The sequence below is a fragment of the Lithobates pipiens genome, unplaced genomic scaffold (genome assembly GCF_037356315.1).
Source record: "Lithobates pipiens isolate NorthernLeopardFrog02 unplaced genomic scaffold, aLitPip1_a1.2 Scaffold_25, whole genome shotgun sequence".
In the NCBI taxonomy this organism is placed as follows: domain Eukaryota; kingdom Metazoa; phylum Chordata; class Amphibia; order Anura; family Ranidae; genus Lithobates; species Lithobates pipiens.
Window position 1 is genome coordinate 167116086 of NW_027507787.1, and position 9246 is coordinate 167125331.

Below are 9246 nucleotides of genomic sequence, written 5' to 3' on the forward strand. Positions count from 1 at the left end.
CATAGATCTCCATTGGTTCGCGTCCTTCCTAGGAAATCGGTCACAGACACTTCTCATATACAATCTCAACGGCCGCAAACCAACCACGGGAACTGTTTAAACTGGTTAATCAATCAATGAATCCGGTGTGCCTAGAACCCCCAGAAAGCGAATCCCAGGATTACTGTGACAAACTGTCGGATTTTTTCATCGATAAAGTCAAAACCATCAGGGAAACAATTTGTCAGAAGAAAACATCCAACCTCAGCCAGCAAAAACATAAAGAGGATGTCCGCACCAACATACCGCAACCGCCAAAATTTTCACTATCCCCAATTACCGTAGACACCGCAAAAAACATCATTAATAAACTGCGTGACAGTACCTCACCTATTGACATCATCCCCACAAAACTACTGAAAGAATGCTCCGACATCGTGGCTCCAACCACCTCATAAACCGATCATTCCACGAAGGGATTGTTCCCAGCATCCTCAAACAAGGCATTTTCAAACCTCTACTCAAGAAACCAAACCTGGACCCTCAGGATCCAAACAACAGTAGGCCGATTACAAGCCTCAACACCATTTCTAAGATCATGGAGAAAGCTGTAGTACATCAGCTACAACTTCACCTGGATACTCACAAACTCCTGGACCCGCTGCAATCAGGCTTCCGCCCGGGTCATGGAACAGAAACAGCTCTCCTCAAGATTTGGGATGACGCCCTCGAAGCAGCAGATGACGGAGAGCCGTGTCTCCTCGTACTGCTAGACCTAAGTGCAGCGTTTGATACAGTAGATCACAATACTCTACTCGTCCGCCTCACAGAAGTAGCCGGAGTCCAAGACATAGATCTCCATTGGTTCGCGTCCTTCCTAGGAAATCGGTCACAGACAGTGAAACTAGGAAAATTCCTCTCCGAAACTCGGGCAGTCACCTGCGGAGTCCCTCAAGGCTCTCCATTGTCACCCGTTCTCTTCAACATTTACATTCGCCCACTCCTTCAAATCATCAGATGCTCAGATCTCTGCTTCCACTCTTACGCTGACGACACACAACTTTATTTCCGGATCAATGGAAAAAAAGATCACCAACAACAACTTGAAAACTGCCTCAAATCAATAGAGGACTGGATGACCACCAACTCCCTCCAGCTGAACCAATCAAAGACAGAGCTTCTTATCTTACACCCAAATCATAAGCCCGCAACCAAAACCTCCTGGTCTCCACCAACCGTCTTTGGGCAGACTATCTCCCCAAAGACCAAAGCGAAGAGTCTCGGGGTTATTTTAGACGCACAAATGTCAATGGATGCGCAAATAGGATCTGTAGTCAGTCGATCTCACCATCTACTGCGCATGCTTCGCAGACTCATCCCTTTTATCCCAAAGAATGACAAAGCAGTTGTAGTTGGAACAATCATTAATTCAGGACTGGACTACGCAAACTCGCTTTACATAGGATTACCACAATATCAACTTGCGCGATTACAACTGATCCAAAACACGGCGGCAAGGCTGATAACAGGAAAAAAACCCTGGGAATCCATTTCTCCTTCACTGAGGAGCTTACATTGGCTAACCGTAAAAAATCGGATCACGTTCAAGACCCTTTGCCTCACCCACAAATGCGTGCATAGAGAAGCTCCGCAATACCTAATGGAGAAAATAAATCATTACACACCAAACCGCAGTCTTCGATCAGCCAACAAAAACCTCCTCCTCGTGCCCAAAGCCCGGTATAAATCCAAGGGTGATCGGAGATTCGCTGTCCAAGGGCCTCTGCTATGGAATGCTCTACCAATCAACATCCGCCTGGAAGAAAATCACCTGGCTTTTAGGAAAAAACTCAAGACCTTCCTCTTTTAGCAGATGATCAAAGCTCGCCACAGCGCCTAGAGGCGATTCAGTTCGCATTGTGCGCTATATAAGTATTTCATTCATTCATTCATTCACTTACGTGCAGGCATTTTGCAGCTCTCATTTGTTTTTAAAAATAAAGAAAGAAAAGAAAATGTAATATTTTTAATTTTTTTACATTTTCAAACTTTGTGACAAACAGCAAGAGCTGCAAAATACTCACCATACCTCTCAGCAAATAGCTTGGGGTGTCTATTTTCCAAAATGGGGTAATTTGGGGGGGGCTGGTGGTGCCATCTGGGCATTCCATGGCTTCCGAAACTGTGATAGGTAGTGAGGAGTGAAATCAAAAATTTACACCCTTAGAAAGCCTGAAGGCGGTGTTTGGATTTCGGGGTCTTGTACGCGGCTAGGCTCCCAAAAAGTCTCACATATGTGGTATCCCATACTCAGGAGAAGCAACAGAATGTATTTTGGGGTGTCATTTCACATATAACCATGGCATGTGTGAGAAATATATCATTTAGTGACAACTTTCTGTAAAAAAAAAAAAAAAAATATTGCAGAAACTCTTGACATTTCATGGCCGTAACTGTGATAGGTAGTGAGGAAGTGAAATCACCATTTTACACCCAATAAAAGCCTAAAGGCGATGATTGTTTTTTGGGATCCTTTACGCAGCTAAGATCCCAAAAAAGTCTCACACATGTGGTATCCTCATACTCACGAGAAGCAGCAGAATGTATTTTGGGGTGTAATTCCACATTTGCCCATGGCATGTTTGAGCAATAGATCATTTAGTGACAACTTTGTGCAAAAAATAAGTAAATAAATAAATAGAAAATTGTCCCTTTCCCGCAACTTGTGTCAAAATATAAAATATTCCATGGACTCGTGGACTCGACATGCCTCTCAGCAAATAGCTTGGGGTGTCTACTTTCCAAAATGGGGTAATTTGGGGGGGGGGGTTGCACTGTCCTGGCATTTTATGCACAACATTTAGAAGCTTATCTCACACATCACCCACTCTTCTAACCACTTACAGACAAAGCCCTTTCTGACACTTTTTGTTTACATGAAAAAATATATATATATTTTTTTGCAAGAAAATTACTTTGAACCCCCAAACATTATATATTTTTTTTAAAAGCAAAGGCCCTACAGATTAAAATGGTGGGTGATGCATTTTTTTTTCACACAACATTTGCTCAGCGATTTTTCAAACGCATTTTTTTTGGATAAAAACACTTTTTAATCTTAATGCACTAAAGCACACTATATTGCCCAAATTACATTTTTAAAAGCCTTTACAGGTTACCACTTTAGATTTACAGAGGAGGTCTACTGCTAAAATGACTGCCCTCGACCTGTCCTTCGCAGTGATACCTCACATGCATGGTGCAATTGCTGTTTACATATGATGCCAGACCGACGCCAGACCATCGCTTGCGTGCACCTTTGCACGAGAGCAGAGGGGGACAGGGGTGTTTTTTTTTATTTATTATTATTTATTTTGCTTTTTTTTTTTTTTTTTAAACTGTTCCTTTAATTTTTTATTTTTTTTTATAATTTTTATTGTTATCTCAGGGAATGCAAATATCCCCTATGATAGTAATATGTAGTGACAGGTACTCTTTTTTGAAAAAATTGGGGTCTATTAGCCCTTGTACACACGGTCGGAGATTCCGACAACCAAATCCGTCTGATTTTTTCCGTCGGACTTTGACACACGGTCGGACAAAGTTGTCGGAAAATCCGATCTTTCAGAACGCGATGACGTAATTTCGTTATTAGTAGCCAATAGCTTTGGTGTAGGAATTTGATCTGAGCATGCGTGGCACTTTGTCCGATCTGAATTCTCTACACATGATCTGAGTATGTCCGATCGGAGCATTTTGTCAGAAAATATTTCCGGCAAGTTGGAAAATTTGGTCCAACGGATATTCCGACGGAAACAGTCCAATGCAGACCACACACAGTCGGAATATCTGACAAAACGCTCTGATCGGACACATTCCGTCAGAAACTCTGATCGTGTGTGCAAGGGCTTAGATCTCTCCTCTGCCCTCAAAGAATCTGACCACACCAAGATTGGTGTGATAAAATGCTTTCCCAATTTCCTAATGGTGCTGCATTCTCAGGTTCCCTGTTGGGACAGGAGAGCCAGAGAAAAACATGGAAGACAGTGGGGGGAGGGGGGGCTTCTAAAAGCAGTCTAGAGTCTAATTATCTGTCTGAAAAGAATGATACCAAGATGATACCTAAACCCACAGGCATCATTCTGGTATAACCACTCAAATTCCAGCAACATACCAGTACGTTGCTGGTCCTTGTTGGGCATATATTGTAATGTTTTTTTTCATGTAAACAGAAAAACAAAGAGTGGGGAAGATACCCTATTATAGACTTTCTGGTTCATAAAGACATCTGTTTTTGCTTGGTCCTGAAGTTCAGAACGCCCTTACAAACTGTATCTTTTTTTTCATGTAGCCCGTGGGCTGAACAAAAAAAGGAGATTGATTAGTGGGTATGCCCACCATTAGAATACATTCCTTTATCTACCCACTTCTAATGATGGGCATATATACACCATTTGTTTTTAACTGTGGTGGTGAAATCACCTCCTACAGCGCTGGAGTCACGGCTTTATGTATCGTGGGAGCAAACGCTGTTGCTGTCAAGATGAATAAATCTGTGCTGAAACTGAATGGCATACCTGTTAAGCAAATGATGGTTAACAATAAGGCAAAGTAACATTACAGTATAACAGTAAGACACAAGTCACAGAGCTTATACATCTTGACCCCATATCTGGCACGCTTGCTGGGAAGATACTGTTTAAAAGACAAGCGGGCAGAAAATTTAATCAGGGACTTATCAACGCAGACAACTTGATGGGGAGTAAACAAGTTTGCAAAACGTTTGTTGAAGTGGTTTATGAGGGGCCAAATTTTGTAGAGCCGATCGTATCCAGGGTCTCCACGAGGACAGTGTTCATTGTCATTGAAGTGCATGAACCGCCAAGGTCTGCTCGTATCGTACCCTAGCCATGGAGGCAGAGAACAAGGGCATATGATAAATTGGGTTAATGGACCAATATGATCACAACGTACTCATTTTAACTATGCTCATGTCGAGGGATAGGCCCAGAAAGATCTTAAATTAGGAAACCGTAATTGGTTTAAAAATCTCTAACAGGGGAGGTTTTATGCTTTCCGTCTATCTATTAAGTTCTTGTGGTAAAACCAAGGAAGCTTAGACTTCTGAAGTGTATCAATGCTTTACTAAACAGGGAAAAATCTGCACATACAAACTGTAGGATGCACAAAACAACACAACGTATAGCTTACAAAATATGCCTACAAATATAAGCATGTACAATATGTACACATTAAGTAAACTAAACAGCTCCTCAACTCAGAGGTCAAGATGTCCTTCATAGTTCCTTGCTCAGAGTCCAACTCCCAAAAGCGTCTCCAAAGTTATCCAACTTCCTCTTTGTCCTCCCAAACACATCTGTTGTCTTAACACACAAGTTTCTTTCAAACCCTCTCCAGGCCCCTCCCACCCATTTCCTGCATACACCAACTTCCTCTGCTCATCTCCAAAACCTATCCATCTGGTTTATTTACATATCAATGGAGGGGAAGGGCCTCTGTAAACATATGCTCTTACGAAACCTATATTATTGCTATCAAGATACTATACAAAATTGGCCATAGGAACACAGGAGGCAACTGAGGATTATTGGCGATGAATTAACCAGCATACAAATGACTTTGGTCCACAAAAGATCTATAGGGATTTCCGTGAAAAACAGTGAATAAAAATCAAGTGACGTAAAATCAACTGTTTCCACCTAAATTCCGGGTTGGCCAGTGAATGGGGGAAGTACGGGTGCTGCAGAGGTGGTGGGCTCTCAATAAGCATTGGCAAATTCTGCAGGAAGGATACTATGGGCACGATGGGCCTGTCTTTGTCTTCCTGGTGGCAGCGGGACACTACTTGTGCTTGCCACCTTGCCAGCTTGAACTGCACTTATGGGACTCGCCACATCACCATGTGATACTGTAGTGCTGGATGTATGAATGAATGAATGAATGAATGAAATGCTTGTATAGCGCACACTGCAAACTGAATTGCCTCTAGTGTGTGTGGGCGATCTGCAATACACTTCTGGGGAGACCACCGGACGCTCCGGTGGAAATGGAGAGATGCCACAGAGCCCTACGCCCAAGGGGACGAGAAGGGGACCCCTCCCCAGGGATGTAATTTGCTGCCTAGTCAGCTTTAGCCAAAAAGAAGACATCCTTCGCCAGGCACGCACGCAAGGTCAGATCCTACATGATGGTGCTCATGTTCAAATCTACCAAGACCTGTCGGCCATTACCCTACAGCACAGAAGGGAGCTCCGCCCCCTCCTGAGCGTACTGAGAGACAGACACATAGCATACCGCTGGAAGTTCCCTTTCTGCTTGCAGGCGACAGCAGGAAACCGCACGGCCTCTCTGCGCACTCCGGCGGACCTTACTGCTTTCTGTGACACCCTTGGGATCCCTAGAGTGGAAGTGCCCAAATGGTATAGCAACCTGATCAGACCGGATCCATGGATCCAGATTCCACGGGACCTCACTCCCCGCTCTCAACGCAACAGACACAGGCGACGTAGATCATCATCTGCTTCTTCCCAAAGAGGTCTGGACGACATCACTGATCGTAGCCGGGGGGGCTCCCCTCGTCCATCCGCAGGAAAATGGCAGAATGAGTCTCACAAGACGAGCGCTGGGTGAGGTTCTGCTCTTTACATTGCACTCAGATCTTTTAGGCAAGCTCATAGTTATCTCAGAGATGAGACTTTGCAAGTTGTTATGGTTAAGCTTGCCCTTTGCTACACACTACCGTTCTCTTCAGATATCCCTCCTTTTTTTATTTTTATTTTTTTTCCCTTTTGGTGGCCTGGCTGAGCCCAGACTGTAGCCTTGCACCCGGTCCCGCACTTACAGCGAGTTATGTGGTTATGTGGAGAGGACGCTTTAGGTTTGCTTCCTCAGAGTTGACTGTTTTCCTCCCTACAAATAAGCTCCCAACTCGAGGTGGAGACATGCAGCTTAAGGTCTCACAACATCGGACTTTTCCCTCTGGCCACTCAGCATCTAACAGGACTTATGTTTTTTTTTTATCCCCCTCTTTTTTTTTTTTCTTTCTCCACCCTGTTCTAGAGCTGTAAACTTTTGGATGAGAGCTACCTATAGAGTCCACAGGCTCCAATTGGACCATGCTGGTTGCCCATTGGACGACGGCTCACGTGGTCTCTACTATACATTTAGGAGGTACTGTTCTCCGAACTTTGAGTCCATGGGGACTCCTTAGCCATCATTTAGTTATTGTTAGTTAGCATGTTCACAGGTCTAGTATCCCACTATAGCATATATGGGTAATGTCTGTCTTACAGCATGGGTAACCTCTACCAAGTTTTGTAAACTAGCGGGTTTTCCCTGGTCAACGCTTGGTAGAAGTCGGATCTGTGGTTTGTAATCTCCAGTAGTTTGACTAGGGGAAAGCAATAAAAATTTAAATAACTAAAGTGGTGGGGGTAACGGATCACAGATTCCACACGACATGATCTTATAGAACACGATAACGGTAGTGATGTTGCCAGCTTTCTGTTATGCTATACGACATGAACATGTTTTGAGTTTGACAGTTGCTTCTGTTGTGTTTCTTTGACAACTGTAGGATGAGGTTTCATTGGTTGGTTCTCCTCGGCACCCTTAGATGATCCGGACCCTCCTTTCTGACCCATTAAGGGGCAATTTAGCCCTACCCTTAACCTCACCTTCCTACCTTCTTATAGCCGACTATCCCAGTTTGCTGCAGCGACTCCAGAGTTCAGTGCCCAACCCCTGACCCCACACCAGAGAGGCAGGTCCTCTTTGATCTCTGCCGGCTCACCCTCTACGGTGCCCCCTCCCCGGTCCCCCGTCCTTCCCCTTCCCCAGTCCCTTCATTAGGTGGGGTAGCAGGTCCTTCGGCCACCTCCGGCAGATTGAGCCTACGGCCTCAGGTACTTGGGTACCATTGTGCGAGTGTTGTTTGTCCCCTCCCCCCCCCTTTTTATTTTTATTTATTTATTTATTTATTTTTGTTTCTTTCTTCTCCCTCCTTCGTTCTCTCTTCTCTCTCCCTCTTCTCTCCCCGTACACAACCTGCCCATCCAAGGTAACAAAATACCGACGGACTAGATCATACAACATGGCAGATAAAGTAGAGAGCGTAACTCGTTTATATTTGAAGGTCTGCTCGCTTAATGTGAAGGGCCTTAACAACCCATGTAAGCGCAGCAACGTGCTCTTAGAAGCGCACAAACTAAGAACACAAGTTTTATTTGTCCAAGAAACACACTTTAAACAAGGTTCTGTGCCCCGTTTCTCGAATAGCCGTTTTCCTGTAGCCTTCCACTCAACCAACCCTGGGGCTAGATTGAAAGGGGTCTCAATCCTCTTATCTAAATCCTTCCCTATGAAAATTGAAGACCAACTGATAGACCAAGAAGGGAGATTCCTATTTCTAAAGGGCGTCTGGCAAAATAGACCGCTCACGCTAGCTAACATATACTGCCCAAACACCAAACAAGTTACTTTCATGAAAGATATTGCGTCTAAACTGTCTCTCTTTCAATCGGGCATAGTAGTCCTGGGGGGAGATTTTAATATTCCCCTAGACCCTCTCATTGACACCTCCAGGGGCACCTCATCCCTTCCTTTTTCGGCCTTACGGCAGATCAAGCTACAGCTGACATCCCTAGCGTTACATGATTCATGGAGAACGTTGCACACATCAGGTCGTGACTACACCTTTTATTCGGCTCCACACAAAAGGTATTCGAGGCTCGATTACCTGTTTGTATCCCAAACCGATTTATCCTTTCTCCAGCAGGCCACGATCGAAAGTATGGTCCTGTCAGACCATCACCCCATCACCTTAACCCTGTCCTTCCCAGAAACACATAAGACCACCAAGCTGTGGAGACTGAATGCGTCCACGCTGGCAGATCTAGATGATCTGACAGAAATAGGCGAATCCATTCGGAACTTTTTTCTCGACAACGATACCCCGGAAACATCCCCTTTGATACAGTGGGAAGCCCATAAATTTGTGATCCGGGGGCAGTTGCTGGCTATCGCGGCTAGGAAAAAGAAAGCCCATCAAGCTTTGATTCGGACCCTGTCCTCCAAAATCCATAAGCTGGAAATTAAACACAAGCGCTCTCTGGCGCTAGAGGTTGCACAGGAATTGGCGGAAGCGCGAACGGCTCTTTTAGAGGAGTTAAATAGAGCGACAACACGGAGGAATAGTCTAACCCAAAAGATGTTTTACGAACACGGCAATAAACCAGGAAAGCTTTT